Genomic DNA, 17,280 nt, shown 5'->3' on the forward strand with positions numbered 1-17,280 from the left:
ACTGGATCATATGTTAAAAATCACCAGTGACTAAAAGTAATCACAATTAAACAAAAAAAAAAAATGCTTCTCGGCTCAGAAAGCATGCAAGACTAGCATGTAATGTGTCACCCATTTGTCCTACTACTTCTCTAAATGGGTTTCACATGCTTTCTATAACAGTTCAGAGGTGTATTTCTAAGAAAATGATATTCAAGATCAGAGGTGTCAAACGTTAGGCCCCAAAAGACCAAAATCAAACCATTCTGTTTGCACTGCCAGTGAGCATACAGGGACATCCAGAAAATCTGGACAGGTTCTGGCACTTTAGGCCTGGGGTTTTTAAAAAAAAATACTTCTAAGTAAAAAGAACTCTGATGTAGACAGTGTAGACTTGTCGTGTTCTGGGTACAGGTCTCTCAACCTGTCCACTAAACATATAACAATAATAGACAAAAGCACAAGCCGCCAGGATATTGCACGTCCACTTGACACGGGAGACAAAAGAGACGATGGTCTTCACATATAAAACGTAGATTTTTATTTTCTCTTTGAAAAATCAAAACAGCAAGATGCGCTCAGACAAAAGTCAGCAAACCGTCGGACACATTTCATCCATAGGAACTGGACTTAATTGTAGATATGCCTCCGGCCGTGATACATGAGTGTTAAATAACGAGTTGGAAATAGGCACAGCAGCTATGACATTCAATAAAATTAAATAAATATACAAAAGCTCTAAGAACACTGCAAACATACAGGTATGCTGACTGAAATCATGATTACAATTGTCAGAGTGTATATAGAGTGTACCATATTTGCAAATCAAAATATAATCTGATGCACTAGGAAATGGCTATAGGGAAAATGAATAATCTATAAATTACTTTTTGACACCTTTGTTCAAGTATGATTGAATAGAAACTACAGCAAAGGCTTAGATTTCAGCGGTGGATTCCTTCACAAATGTTCTTTTATTATAGAGCACCTCCACTGCAATACTACTGGTATACTAGGTGATACCACTATAGCAGTGATATACATTTTTGTGTGTTGCTAAATGCCAGAGAGAAATGTATAAATACTCTAGCGTGTCTAACTCCTGTTGGACTATCTGACTTAGGCTATAGACTCAAATCACAGTTCTCTGTCCACGGTGCTGAACAGTTTGATAGGGAAAGAATGGTAATCTCTACACAGTCTGAATTAAAGTAATAAAAGGGAGCAACTCCCACACATTTCTAATCAGACAATAGTATGTCAGAAAGGGATTAACTGAAACATAAAAGTGTACACTGAGGACAGAAGGCAGCAGACTAAATTAAATATTAGATAATAGTGGATGGACCGAAGAATATGCCAGTGAACGTATTATTGTATTTAATACAATATGCCATTTTTAAAATGGTATTAATACATTTTAGGCAGCATACTATGTTAGCAATAATGGAGTTGAACAGGAATATTTTGTTGCTTTGGGTTTTTGGTGAGCCAGGAGTCACTGATATACGAGTGCAGGGGCATAACTAGAAACCACAGGGCCCCCAACTTCACCAAGCAGCATGTCCCACAGTGCCACCTTTGACCCCAAACAGCTTGTGAGACCCACCTTTGCCCCAAGCAGCTGTTCAGTGCCCCTAAACAGCTTGTCTGTGCCATCATTGCCCCTTTCCCCCCCCAACATACACTATGGCACACATATGTAAACACACTTTCAGTCTCACTAACACACATGTACACACTCATTCTAACACACACTTACTCCTACACCACCTATGCCAACATGCACTTCCTCTCACACCACTTAAACATCCATACGCACACTTACACATCCATACACACACACGTCTACATCCATGCACACTTACACGTCCACATGCATGCTCACATACTGCACACTTACACATAGACATGTATGCCTACACACACACTGATACATAGACATTCTGTCACGCTCTACCCAGGCTGCGGAGCTGCATGTCTTTTGTTTCCCTGTCTTGCTGTGATCCATTTCTGGATTTCTGTATGTTTTGTCCTGAACCTCTGATTCCTTGATTCCAGTCTTGCTCTTTGCTTCAGCTCTGTTTCCTTTATAAGGTGTGTCCCATCTGTGTGTTCTGTTTGTTTCAGTCAGCAGTCTAAAGGTATGTCTCAGTGCTATGTGGTTGGAGTTCATGTTTGGTTTGTTTAGTACCTCTGTAGGCAGGAATTCAGCGTAGTGGTGGGCTAAGCATACTATGGCCATAAGATGTGACGGAATCTCCAATTGTTATCTTGTAGTTCTAGGCTAGTCCTGTGGTTTCTGTGCATTCTTGTCATGTGTTGGCTGGTCAGTCGTGTCAGCTCTGTGCTTTGTTGTCCTGTCGTGTCTTGTAACCCAGCTAGAGGGGTGTCCTGTCTTGTAAACCCGCTAGAGTGGTGTCCTGTCTTGAATCCCCAATAGAAGGGTGTCCTGTCTTGAATCCCCGGTAGAGGGGTGTCCTGTCTTGAATCCCCGGTAGAGGGGTGTCCTCTCCTGTTCATTTCGGATCTTGAGTATTCCTTGTCTTGTTCCCTGTTGTGCCCTGCATTATGTATATCTTGTCTGGTTATGGTTCTTGCTTGGTCTCCCTGTCCCTTGCTTGTTATGTTTCTGCTATATACTCTGCTTAGCTTCCCTACTTCCAGCCTGCAGCATCCTGCACATAATTCCAGTGCTATGTCTCATGCCTGCTCCAGGGTGCAAGCAGGATATCTCCAAGTTCTGCCATTTTCTGCTGCTATGTCAGGGAGCTGGTATGTGGCTGCACAACCCTAGATGCCCACCGGGAAATGCTGTCGCCCTGCACCAGGCCCTGTCCAACTCTGCTCCTGCACTGTAACTCCTGCACACAATCTTTGGGTGCTCTGGGTCTTTACAGTCGTCTGTATGGACCTGGTTCGTGACACATTCATGGTCACATACATACATCCTCCCTCCCACCCGCACCTCCTTACCTTTCCTGCAGCTTTCGGTCGGCGGTTTCACTGCAGGGTCATGTACGTGTCTTTCTCTCTCTCTGTGCCGGTTCAAAAGTATTTAGAAAAGTAATATCGTCACAGTTATTAGTAGACTTGGGCGCCGGCCAACTCTTCGTGTTTGTCTTCGTGGGAAAAAAAATCTTCGTATTCCATGAATATTGGCCCATTCCTGTGTTTGGTTCGGGCGAATATTTGTGTACATTCTTCGTGTTCGTTTTATTTAGTTTTTTTTTTCTTTTTTGTAGAAGGGGTTAATATGGGGTTAACGCGGTACACACTACATAGCAGCTTTGGGGCCTCCTCTGCCATCAACCAATCAAGTGCACCTGCACTTTAACTCCTGACGGGGAACTTGGCCTGTCTCCCCACGCCAAGAGTTAAAGGTCTTTAACTCCTGACGGCGAACTTATGGATTTCCGCTCCCATTATCTATGCAGCATCGCATATGTTAATTGCGAGCGGAAATCCAATAAGTTAAAATGCTATAAGAACAACTTTATTGGTGGCTGGCAGGGGCCTCCTCTAGCATCAACCAATTGGTTGATGGCAGACGAGCCCCCTGCTGGCGACCAATAGAGTCGCTCGTACAGACTTTAAAAATATGTATTGTATTAAGCGCTGCGTAAACTGTTGGTGCTATATAAATAAAAGATAATAATAATATTTATTTAGTGCTGTCCATTTTTGTTGACCTATTCTTACCTTGGAGCAGTTTCTGTTTGTGAAGTTACTAGTGTAGTTTTTTCATCCTCCCATCGAGTGGCTGTATCAAAATACTTTTTTAAAATACTTTTCTTAAAGAGCAGAGATGACAAGGGAGAGGAGGGATAGGACGTTATCCTCATTTTATATATACAATACACATTACATAACTTGATGGACTGCAACATTGCTATTCACAAATAGGTGGGAGTGACAGGGCAGACTCTTATTCACTCCAAGACTCCACATATGGGAAGCAGCTGATTTGTTAATTGTTCAAAACATTTTTAATTTTTTCTTTTTCCTTTGTTTGGCTTTTGTCTCTTATTCAAGAATGGAATACGAGGATATATCAGGGGATAATACATTATGGGATATATTCCATTGTATTCAATACCAAACATTGAATAGGAGATAAAACAAATATTTTAAAAAAATTGTCTTAAATGTGATATCAGCAATAAAAAGTAAGAATTCCCCTTTAAGCATTTTGTAAAGGCATCAGTAATGTTATAGTGTTGCAGTTCCCCTTTCTACCACCAGATGGATGCAGATTACTAATATTTGGCGTTGATACCTTAGTAATCAGGAATCTGTTACATGAAGTCAAATACTCCCAAAGATTTGGCTGGTTAAAGCTGTCTATTAATGTAAGGACGTGTTCTAGTTGAATTCAAAGGAGTTTTCCAAATGCTCATGCGCACAGGGGTGTCCTTAGACTGAGCAGGAAATATTTTTGGCAAAATGCATCTCCTGCTAGACAAAAAAGGTTTGGCATGGGTCACCAAATGTAGGGAAAGGAAACTGATTCCTTTGGCAAAAAAAGTTTAAATCAAGGCAACCATTAGGAATATAAGGCCTAGTACAAACCTAAAGACAGGAATCCTGCTCCCCCACCCCAAGCTCCTACCACCACGCTGCCCCATGCTCTTTTCACTGCCCTGCTTAATGCTTGCCACTGGGACCAGAGCCATATGGGCCCTAAAGCCTGCAAGGGCCCAGACTTGGGTGGTGGACTGTAGTAGTCTAGTCCGGGGTAGTAAGTTTCAAAGGACAGTGAGAGGACTGGTGACAGATCAGGAAGACTTGGCCCCATACTAAGGTATTGGTTATACCCCTGAGATGGAGGCGCTGGGTAAAATATAAGGTGACACCATGTTATCATTTGCAGGGAATGGCTGGAGTGTACCTTTAATAAAAGTTCTCCATAACAAAGTGTTGGCAGTGATGTGGTATCTGTGTAATTCATGAAAATAGGAAGACATGTATATCTGCTGTACACGGTATGATAGTACATCTAACTGGATTTTGAAGGGGAGGGGAGTTTTTCTACACAAATTGGTATGTCTTTGTGGTAGTCACACCCACATCCACTCGTATCGTACCTACTTTAACTCATAATTCATCTTATTGCTTTTTTTCTCAGAATGGTGGGATTTATAGAACGTTGTCTAATAATTGGTTTAGCCTGTTTAATTGTAACACTTCACAGTTTATAGAAAGGTACACCAACTAGTATGTATTAAAATAATGATGTAAAATCAAGAACTGGATCATCAACGGTTAACTGTATGTTACACACAAATACATGATGGGAAGTTATCAACTTTTAAAATTAAATGTACTTGCATATCTTAACAATGGTGTTGGATGTACCATGAAGTCACTAAACATGCAGGCACACACAAGATAGAAAGCAGGTCTATACAACCTCACATGAACAACACATGACAGTGTTTAGCATCAGGACCCACCTACAACGGAGTAGTGGTGGACTAAGGATAATATGGCCATATAATGTGACTGAATGTCCAATTTTCATGGAAATGTGTACTTAACTAGCCTTAATAAAAAGTATAGTTTTGTGAGTTCATAACCTATTTGCATGAGTGCGTTGATCCCTTTGGATTGTGTATACTAATTATATACATATACTTTCCTTCACATCATATTATAACAATGATGGTGAGCAAAATGATGTGTATGAATGTTTCTTTAGATTGTAACATTCTTTGTAAACTAATAAACTTAATGAATCCTCCCTCTTTTATAGATAAGCCTGGAATACATGCATTGCCCAAGTGTTTACAGGGTCTCGTTAATAAGTTTTATGATGAATGCTGTATAAATTGGGCTTTAAAATGGAGAAGTATTTAATACTGGGTGTTTGCTTCATGAAAGATTTTCTAAATCCTTGGGATTAAGTTGCTTTTTAACAGTGGAGTTGTTACTAACTTGTAAATTACACAACCCACCCAGACCTGTATGCAAATTGATTCACACTTGATTCACTCTGTATATGTAAAATACTGACAAAAATATGACAGTTTACCTCCTTTCACCCCTTTGATGGGAAAACTATGTTTATAAAGGAAGCATCTCGTATTGGCTTGAGAACATGCAGTGAGGTACACAAAACATACCACTTTGGTCTGCTACTTGTTAACATAATTATTACATGAAACAGAAACAGCTGTTTCGGAGGAATAGAACTGGGTGAGGAATAGCCAAACAGTTTAATGTCAAAAGTCATATACCATGAGCACAGCAACAAGACAATACACTATTGAAGAAGCACAAAGAAACTGTCAATGTTCAGGAGAGTAGATGCAGTGGCTGGCCATGGAAACAGTGCAGCAGATGCAAGACACATCATGCTTAGTTTCCTTCGCAATGGGAAGATGCCCAGCGTTGCCATCAGCTCACCATTGGCAGAACACAGTGGTGACCTGGTACACCCATCTACTGTCTAGAGAAGTCAGGTCAGAAATGGTCTTAATGGAAGACTTGTGGCCAAAAACTCTAAACTGAAAACAAGGCCGAGCACCTCAACTATTCATGGAAATACAGGAACTGGGGTGCAGAAAAATGGCAGCAGGTGCTCTGAGTCAAAATGTAAAATATTTGGCTGTAGCAGAAGGCAGTTGGTTTGCCAAAAGTCTGGAGAGCAATACAAGAATGAGTGTTTGCAGGCAACAGTAAAGCATCGTGGAGATTCCTTGACATTTGGAACTGCATTTCTGCAAATGGAGTTCAGGATTTGGTCAGAATTACTGGTCTCTACAATGCTGAGATGTACAAGCAATGTACAATGTCATCATGCAAAACCATCACAGAGGCATCTGATTGGCCCCAAATTTATTCTGGAGCATGACAATGACTCCAAACATACAGCAAAAGTAATTAAGAACTATGCTATTTGGACAAAAGTATTGGGACACCTGACTATTACACAAACAGGGACTTTCATGACATCTCATTCTAAGTACATAGACATTAATATGTAGTTGCCCCCCCCCCCCCTTTGCAGCTATAACAGCTTCCATTATCCTGGGAAGGCTTTCCACAAGATATTGGAATTTTGCCTGTTCATCCAGTAGATCATTTGTGAGGTCAGGCACTTATGTTAATCTCTGTTCCAGTTTATACCAAAGGTGTTAAATGGGGATGAGGTCAGGGCACTGTGTGGGCCAGTCAAGTTCTTCCACCAGACTCATCCAACCATGTCTTTATGGATTTTATCTTGTGCATTGGGGTCTGTCCTGGGGCCTCTTCTTTTTAATGTTTATAAATGATTTCCCAAGCTATGTTGAGAGCCATGTCACAGTTTTTGCTGACGACACAGAATTAGGTAGGGTAATTCAGACTAATCCTGATGTTTCTTCTTTGCAGGAGGATTTAGACAGGGTTGGGTGTGCAAGTGGCAGAGGAGGTTCAACATAGATAAATGCAAAGTTATGCATTATGGTAAAAATATGAAAAATGCAACCTATACTATGAATGGAATATCCCTGGGGAAAACTACCAATGAGAAGGACTTAGGAATCTTATTGTCCCTTGCAGCTGCTTTCTGGCAGTGTGCAATTCCAGAAAGCAGCTGCAAGGGCCAATAAGATTTTAGAGGGGATATAACATTATATAAATATATGCAGGGCCAATATAAAGAGCTCTTCAGCGACCTGTTCATTACCAGAAATGTACAACGAATAAAAGGTCACCCTTTGAGTCTGGAAGGGCAGAGATTTCATAGACAACAAAGGAAGGGATTCTTTACAGTAAGGACAATAAAGGTATGGAATAAACTACCAAGAGAGGTGGTGCTATCAAATACATTAGATGCCTTCAAAAGGGGTCTGGATGTTTTTTTTAAGAAAGCCATGACATACAGTGCTATAAATAGAATTAGGGTTAGGTTAGGTAGAAGGGTTGAACTTGATGGACTTAGGTCTTTTTTCAACATTATGTACTATGTAACTATGTAACAGCAATGGTGGAATAGAAAAGGACCTTCCCCAAACTGTTCCCACAAAGTTGGAAGCATAGCATTGTTCAAAATGTCTTGGTATGTCCCATTCAGCATACCAAGACAAAGCTATGCGTCTGTTGAGGATTACATTGAGAGAGGAGCAACCTACCTGCCAAGTTCCTTAAAAAACTGTGTGCAAGTGTTAGTAAAAGACTTGATGCTGTTTTGAGAGCGGCCCACCAAATATTGATTTAATTTAGATATTTGTTCTGTCCACTCATGTTACATTTTGTTAAATTATAAAAAAGAAACCATCAACATGTCTGTTTTGGAAAGCATTCATACTTTACCACATTTTTTCACACTTGCCTAAAACTTTTGCATAGTACTGTAGTTAACCTATGAAGTTGCATTTATTTTGGCATTCTTTGGAGCCGTCATAGTTAGCGAACTAGTGGTAGCCAGTAAGACTAAAGAGTCAGGTTTATGGAAAGAAGAGGTGGAGCTGGGAGAGGATATGTTAAGGATTTTTGTGAGAACATCCAAAACTGATGTTGAAGGCAAAGGGCAGTGGGTGTCACTTTTTTGGTTGGAAGGGAATAAATGTTGCCCCATATGGTTTTTAAAAGATTACTTGAAGGTAAGGCCTAAGTCTTTATTGTTGCATGAGGTTCTCCACTATTTTCCAATTTAGGAGAGTGTTCAAGGTTTGAGGTTCAGTTGAGATAATTTTACTACACATTCCTTTAGAATAGGGAAAACTACAGAGACTGCTAGGAAGGGTTTGGATGAGTAAGTGGTTAAAAGGAATGGAAGATGGGAGTCGGGCAAGTTTTATGTAAGGCCTAACCTCCTATGAGAATGTTATCTTACATGTATTTCCAGTTTCAGGTCCGAAAGTGATCTGGATAGAGGGAAAATTGTTTGTTTTTTTGGTAAGAAGAAGTGCTGCTGCAAGGGTATACACAGAGAACTTGAGACTGAACCCAGATGAAGTGCTAGTGTATAGGTGTGGAGTAAGGGGTCTGCATTCTGGGGTGGTGGTCGATCTGTTAAAAGAATACATTTTCCAGGGAGCTCAATTAATCCAGTCAGAAATAATTCCACACCTGCTTTGGCTTCAGTCTCCCGGTTTAAACGCATTAGAGCACATAGGGAGGAAGCTCAACAGGTCATTAGAGAGGTTTTTGAGCTATTAGGAGTTTTTAGTTTTAGGCATAGTGAATTAGAAGGGGGGGTTGGTTAGTTTATTCAGATAAGATAGTGTGCATCTTTCAGAGGTTGGGTGAGACATTTTTATTATGAATCTGATGATTAAAAAGGCTGTGAGTTTCTAATAATACAGAAAAGGAGGGGCATCCTCAGTAACCTGGTTTCTTTTTCCGGTGTGGGGATATGGGTCACCTGCCTACCGAGGGACAACATATGTATATGATAAGGAGTCAGGGCTGTGTAATGGGTTTACTTTAAGTATTACTGACTTGGTTCAAATATGTTATGGTTACATGGCTATTGATTGATTGAAATTTATAAACCACAATAAAGTATCAGGGCCTTTTCTTTCCACTAAGGGTTCTCTGTGTGTGTTTTATTGATTCCAAAATTGCCCTTACACGACTCATGGTAGGAACTTTTGTTATGAAATCCTGTTCGCACACTTTATTTAACTATTATTTGTCTACGTTTTTGTTGGCTCCACCAATCCTACTCCCAAAGCCATACCTCCCAATTAGAATTACATTACCTTGTCTGGCATCTAGTGTGAGCTGCCGCACAACCACTTTGGAGTGCGTAGAGTCACTATGTGACTCTAGTAAATGCCTGCATTTCAGAGCAGAGGGGCCTAATGTTAAGGGTATTTTCATAAGCTGTTACTCCTAGAAGCTTCAAATTACAATATTAGCACTAACAGTGGTTTGGGGCAGATTGTCACAAATTGACTAGTGGCAAAGGTGGCATCTTATGACAAAGCCATGTTTAAAGTCACTGAGCTTTTTAGTATAACCCATTCTACTCCCAATGTTTGTCTATGGAGGCAGCATGTATATGTGCTTGATTCTACACACCTGTAAGCAATAGGAGTGGCTGAAACACCTAAACTCAATAGTTAGGAGCGGTGTCCACATACATTTTGGCCATATAGTGTAAATGGTAAACCTTGTTACTCTAGGCTCTGTATGTGGAACTCCAAGTAAAACACACAAACAAGTTTCAGGTAGCGGCTTTTAAAAAAAAAAAATCAAAGCAATAGCTCCAATTGCCAGCCTTCCCATGCCCTAAATATAGAATACAGATACATTCAAATGTAAGTGGTCATAGAACTATTTATTTGGGCCAATAAAATGTCACTTTGAAAAGATAAGCAATTAACAAAAACAAAAAAAAAACCTGTGTAAAAAATCCAAATACATGGAAGGATTAAATGCCCCTAATATCAGTAATTAGTGGGATGAAAGGTTGTAGAACCTGATCTTCCTCGTCTATGGTATTACTGACGTCACGAGGATCATCATATGTTACTGACTTGCCTTTGCTAAGATCTTATCAGAGGTCAAAAATCCAGTTTGGAGCTCTACTCAACCTGTCAGTTACATTCTCAGCTGACATCACTGAGTAGGTTCGGCTTTAAGGTTAGAGATAGCTTTAGGGAAACGTTTGTCTCAACCCTTACGAAAAAATTACTGCAGTTTTTCTGAAGTAATACTGCAGTTTTTTGGACATGAAAAAACTGCAATACTGCACTTTCACTGCAGTATTACTGCACATTTACTGCAGTTTTACTGCATTTGTACTTCACTGTACTTCAGTTTTAATGCAGTTATTTTTGTACGGAAGTACAAATGCAATAAAGCTGCGGTACATTGAAACACAACTGTAGGTTTGCAATATTAAAAAAAAAGTGCAATAAAACTGCAGTACAGTGAAGTACAAATGCAGTAAAACTGAAGTAAATGTGCAGTAAAACTGCAGTAAATGTGCAGTATTGCAGTTTTTTCATGTCCAAAAAACTGCAGTATTACTTCAGAAAAAACTGCAGTAATTTTTTGTAAGGGAAGCGTCAATGTTGCCAGCTTTAGAATTTGTTTAACCCCTTCGCGACCTTTGCCGGTTCAGGACCGTCATAACAAGAAGGTCACTAAATGACCTTTGACGGTCCTGAACCGTCAAAAAAATAAATAAGCTTAGAAAGTGATCAAGGATCACTTTCTTCGCTTAAACGGCCTTGCTGTAATGCCTCGATGTCGAGGCATTCAGCAAGGCCGAGATCGGCATCGGGGGCCATGTCTGGCCCCTCCCCGGGGCGTCATCAGCCGCCATACATTGTATGGCGGCGGACGCCCGTTTTAAAAGCGTTTAGGAGGCGATCAACGATCGCCTCCTAAACTTAAATGGTGTCGCTGGAATGCCTCGATCAGGAGGCATCCAGCGACACCAAACACTTACCTCTGGGTGGGCTGTGACCGCTCCGGAGAGCGGTCACAGCCGCCGCTGCCGGTGATCTTCGCCATCAAGCAAGATGGCGGCGGCCCGGGAAATAAAACAATAAAGACGAAAAAGTTCGCTAGAGGGTCTCCAGACCCTCTAGAGAACTGGCTCCACTTGCTGGTTGAATACAGGTACTGCATTCAACCATGCAAGTCAATGGAGCCCAGCTTTCTAATCACTATGTGATTAGTAAAATATTAAAAAAAAATAAAAAAAAATAAAAAATGGAAAAAAAAATTAAAAAAAAAATGTGCTAACATTTAAAAATAATTATGCAGTGATGTCACTAGATGAACCATCCAGTAACAGCAAAATGTGTAAAAAAATATATAAAAAAAGTATTACAAAAATAAAATAAAATTAAAAAATAAAGTTTATTATTTTGAGCAAGTGCTAAAATTTATCAAAAATCTCAACAAAGAGTTAAAATAAAAGCACTTCAAATACCCAAGGGGTGTCTAATATATAAAAAAAATGGCTGATGGGGTAAATTGGAGTGGCCTAGCTCAAAGATAGGGCATAGGTACAGACTGACCAAAATGGAGAAAAAAAGCGCACTTCCCAAATGTGGCATTTTAAATCTGAAACAACCCGACAAACCCATGCATGTTGGGTATCACTGCACTCAGGAGATGTTCCTGAACACACATTGGCGTGTTGTTTGACAGTGGCATATACCAGGACCTGTATATCTATAACTAAAGTACAATTTGTGTGAAAAAAAAAAAAAAAAAATTACTATTACAAAGTTTGACAAAGTGTAGTTCTATAATTGGTGCATGGAAAGGGTTAAAATAACAGCATTTGGAATACCGTGGGGTGTCTAGTTTTCAAAAATATATGGTTTGAATGGGTTAAATTGAGTTAACCGGCTTCAAAGATATTCCAAAGAGGAGAGGGAGGCACAATGACCAAATGACCACCTGAATTACGCATGCCCCAAAAGTAGCCTTTTACCAGCCAAACAATCTGACAAACCCATGCATGTGGGGTATCGCTGTACTCAGGAGATGTTGCTGAACACATATTGGGGGGTTGTTTGACAGTGACATATACCAGCACCTGTATATCTATAACTAAAGTACAATTTGTGTGGAAAAAAAAATAAAAAAAATTACTATTACAAAGTTTGACAAAGTGTAGTTGTATAATTGGTGCATGGAAAGGGTTAAAATAACAGCATTTGGAATACCCTGGGGTGTCTAGTTTTCAAAAATATATGGTTTGAATGGGTTAAATTGAGTTAACCGGCTTCAAAGATATTCCAAAGAGGAGATGGAGGCAGACTGACCAGATTTGTTAAAAAAGATTTGGAAATCATAAAACGCTGCTTGTACTTATTGGCCTATAACTTACAAAAAACAGCAAAAAAACATAAAAACATTGGGTATTTCTAAACTCAGGACAAGTAGTAGAATCTATTTAGCTAGTTTTTTTACTTGCTTTTTTAGGTGAGTAAAAGATTTTTCAAATAAAAGTCATAAAATGTGTTTTTTTTTCAATTTTTCACCATGTTTTTTTAATTTTTTTATAGTAAATAAGATGATACGATCAAAATAATGGTATCTGAAGAAAGCCCATCTTGTCCTGAAAAAAACAATATATAACTTATGTGGGTACACTAAATGGGTGAGGAGAAAATTACAGCTGAACACAAGCACCACAAAAGTGTCAAAACAGCCTCGGTCCCACAGGGTACAAAACGAAAAATGAGCCCGGTCCTTAAGGGGTTAATGTTAAATCAAGCATCGTGCCTTGATAATCAATGTGTTATAGATCATCCTGAAAATGTTTTCTGTTCTCAAGTATGGTGTCCTACTTTTAGGTGTGTACGTGGGAAGGGATATAACAGAATCTGAAAGAAATACTATGGATTTAGTGACCATATCTCAAAACTGATTTACAGGGAGAGTAATGAGTCTCATATTGCATTGTTTTTCTCAGAATGTTCACGTTTTTCATGCTCTATATTATTCTCTTTTTGATGTATTAGATGTAGGAAAGTATCGCGGTGGCATAACATGACCCAAGCGGGAGGCTGAGTCAGATGCAAGACATAGGTCATCAAAACATAGTAAGCTGCACTCACCTATAGTATAAAGTCTTCTTGAATTTCTTTGATCAACAGAAGGCATGAGTTTATGGCAAGGGTGTTCCACCTGTGGCCCTCCAGCTGTTGCAGGACTACATCTCCCATACTCCTCTGCCAGGCCTTTAGCTGAAAGAGTATTATGGGAGATGTAGTCCTGCAGCAGCTGTAGGGCCGTAGGTTGGACACCCCTGGATTATGGGTTGGGTATTATGAAATCTTGGGCTCTGTGGAGATGTTCTGTTGTTATGTCAACCTGATGTACCTTGACATTTGCTGAATAGTTGTGATGGAAAGCAAACAAGACTGCCCTCTCCCCCCTCCATTTTGTATGCAGAGCTCTTTTTCAAATGTATGACACGATCTAGAGATCAGAGGGATTGCCACACTGGACAGAGACAACAAACAAGTAAAGTGCTGGTCTCTACATGCATGACCATCTGCCTCTCAGACTGCCAACAGCTTCAAGAAGTTAAAAACTATGCCGTTTGGCGAGTGAGACCAGCTTGTGCTTCCCACCAGGCCCGGACTGGGACAAAAAATAGGCCCGGGCATTTAAGCCCGAGCAGCCCATTTTTATTTATTTATTGTTAAAGCCCACCCTTCATGTACCATCTTTGCATTTACTCATTCACACATCAACACATTCATTAATGCAGTCTCACAAATCATTCAAGCAATTCATCCACACATGAATTCATTAATTGTCATACGCATTCACACAATTCATCCACACATTTATTCATTCATTCTCATACGCATTCACACTACCCCCCTCTCCCCATCTTATCTGCCCCTTCTCACTATGTACCCACTCTCACTATCTATCCCCTCTCCCCATTTCTCACTATCTAACACCCCTCTGCCCCTTCTCACTGCACCCCCCTCCCTCACCCTATTTACCTTGTTGCCGGAGCAGGCAGCAACTGCGGCCGGGCCCGCGGCAGGACCGGACTGACTGGGCCTATGGGGCCTCTACGGCCGCATTAACGCAGGGCATAAGGGGCACCTGCCCCTTAAGCCCGCCGCAACTGCGACCGGGTCCGCCACTCTAAGGGGTCGGGAAGCCCCCACCAGGGCCAGCCTTAGGGGTCTGCGGCCCCACAGGACTTACATTAAAACATCAGTAGGTTTTTTTTAACTTTATTTAACATCCTCCATGTTAAATAAAGTTTTTGTTAACTTTATTTAGCAAAAACTTTATTTAACATGGAGGATGTTAAATAAATAAAAAAAAACAAACAAAAAACCCCCGATGTTTTAATTTAAACCCTGTGCGGCCGCACACCCGTAAGGCCGGCCCTGGTGGGGGCTTCCCAGTCCCTTAGACCCTTGGCGGACCCGGTCGCAGTTGCGGCGGGCTTAAGGGGCAGGTGCCCCTTATGCCCTGCGTTAATGCGGCCGTAGAGGCCGCATAGGCCCAGTCAGTTCGGTCCTGACTGGGCCTATTTTAAGGTAGGGGCCTGGAGCTGCAGCTCCATCAGCCCCTAAGTCAATCCGGCCCTGCCGCGGCCCTGCCCGTCAGGCAAACGCCCGGTTTGCCCAATGGCCAGTCCGGGCCTGCTTCCCACCAAGACAGACATCAAGATCCTCAGGGTCTGGTTTGGTGAATATTTGTGCAGTTCTTTTCTTGACTTCTCAATTAATGCGTTATGTACTGTATGTGAAGTACTTACATGTTATGCCTGGCTTTACAAATGGTCTGTACTGATTATATTGTTTACTCACGCTGTGTCAACATTATTATCATGGTTTTTGAATAAACGTATCAAATAAAAAGTCTTTCATTTTTTAAACGAGTGTTTGCATTGACCAATATATCGATGCTATACCAAGAGGAGTATTTCTGCGGTAGGAATACTCTGTGGCACCTCTGTGATATATAGCAGAATCATGAGATTCTGACGGTGAAGTTATGAGGCGGCAGGCCTGGTTTTTAAATAAAATTGTAGTCCAGAGCCATCCCTGTTTGTTTGGAAAGACAACTGAATTATTCAAAATGCATTTTAATGGGCAAACTGTAGGTCACACAGATGGGCGCCATCTCAAGGGGGGCGCCATCTCAATGCCGTTTTTTTTTTTTTTGATGCGGAGGAGAGAGAGGGGCGCCTAGCAACCGCTCGGCGCCCCTCATTCTCCTCCACGAGCCCTCTACCCCCGTCCCGGTGCCGGCATTTCATGCAGAGCATGAAATGCCGGCACCAGCAAGCGGCTTTTAAACACTGATGCGGAGGAGAGAGAGGGGCGCCTAGCAACCGCTCGGCGCCCCTCGTTCTCCCCCGCATAAAAAAAAAAGAAGACGGCGTTTAAAAGCCGCTCGCTGGACTTCAAGGTGAGGGGGGGGGAGATGTATATAGTGGGTAAGGGGGGGGAAGGTATATAGTGGGTAAGGGGGAGGGAGAGGGGTTAGAAAGTGATAAGGGAGGGAGAGGGGGGTTAGAAAGTGATAAGGGAGGGAGAGGGGGGTTAGAAAGTGATAAGGGAGGGAGAGGGGGGTTAGAAAGTGATAAGGGAGGGAGAGGGGGGTAAAAAGTGATAAGGGAGGGAGAGGGGGGTAAAAAGTGATAAGGGAGGGAGATATAAGTAAAGAGTGTGCATTAATGTGTGGATGCACTGAGTGAATGAGAGAGAGCATGAGTTAGTGTGGATGAATTGTCTGAATGAGGGAGAGCATGAGTTAATGTGTGGATGAGTTGTCTGAATGAAAGTGTGAATTAGTGAGTGTCTGTAAAAGTGTTTGTGTATCATAGATGTATAATTGTGGAAGGGCAAAGATGGCACTAGCAGGAGGTTTGAGCCTTGGGGACCAAGATGGCACAGGCAGGGTGTATATGGCACAAAGATGGCACTGGCCGGACTGTTTGGGGACAAAGTTGACTTGTGCTGGGCTATTTGGGGACAAAGATTGCAAATCTTACGTGCGTAATCTGGGTGCTGGCCAGGTTCTATGTGGGCAGTGTGGACGCCAGGGCTGGCTTTGGGGTGTGCAACCTGCGATCTATGCCTGTAATTTATGGGGGTTTTAAATATACCTTTATATTTGGACACCGATATAAAAGTGGGTGGGACCCCTACACTCATTTTAATGATGGGCACATCAACTAGCTTAGTGTTCAACAATCTGGCTACAGTGGGGTAATTTTATTGTGCCATGTTATGTTTTTAAAGGGTGATATTTGCGACTAAATGGTGCAGTGCTATTCTGGAGTAATTTAAATGCTATATTGTTTCCTAATAAATCCCTTACATAAAAATAAAATGACTTATTTCAAAGCTAACTGCCATTAGGAGTTAACTAGTTTCCTTATACCATGACATGCAGCTACACTCCCCAGCATATATTATTTGAAGATATTTCCCATCTGCTTCTACTGTTTGCTTTGTAAAGTGACATACACTTGTTAATCTTCCCACTGCACAAGATTGAAATCTGAACCCTCTCCACCCTACAAATAATCCTCTAAAGTATTTTATTTCCAAGGTAGAGGGATTTAATTTACTATAGTTCTGACCTTTGTATACTGTAATTGAGATAAATGAAATACCTGAATCTGCCAGAAAACTATTAGGTGATGATGGGCGTGGCATGTCATGTAGGTACACATGGCTCTGCGTGTAGATACAGAGCGCTCTGCATTCATCGTAAACAGTCTCAATGTACACTCCAGTCTGCAGCTACCCCCTGCATCACCTTACTAAGACATTGCTATGCACACACCCATGGTTTTGTCCACTCAGAGTGCTCTGCACACACCCTTGGCTTTGCATACAGGCACGC

Source organism: Sceloporus occidentalis, unplaced genomic scaffold (assembly GCF_023333645.1).
Source record: "Sceloporus occidentalis isolate IW3139 unplaced genomic scaffold, rSceOcc1.0.p SCAF_55, whole genome shotgun sequence".
Classification (NCBI taxonomy): Eukaryota; Metazoa; Chordata; class Lepidosauria; order Squamata; family Phrynosomatidae; genus Sceloporus; species Sceloporus occidentalis.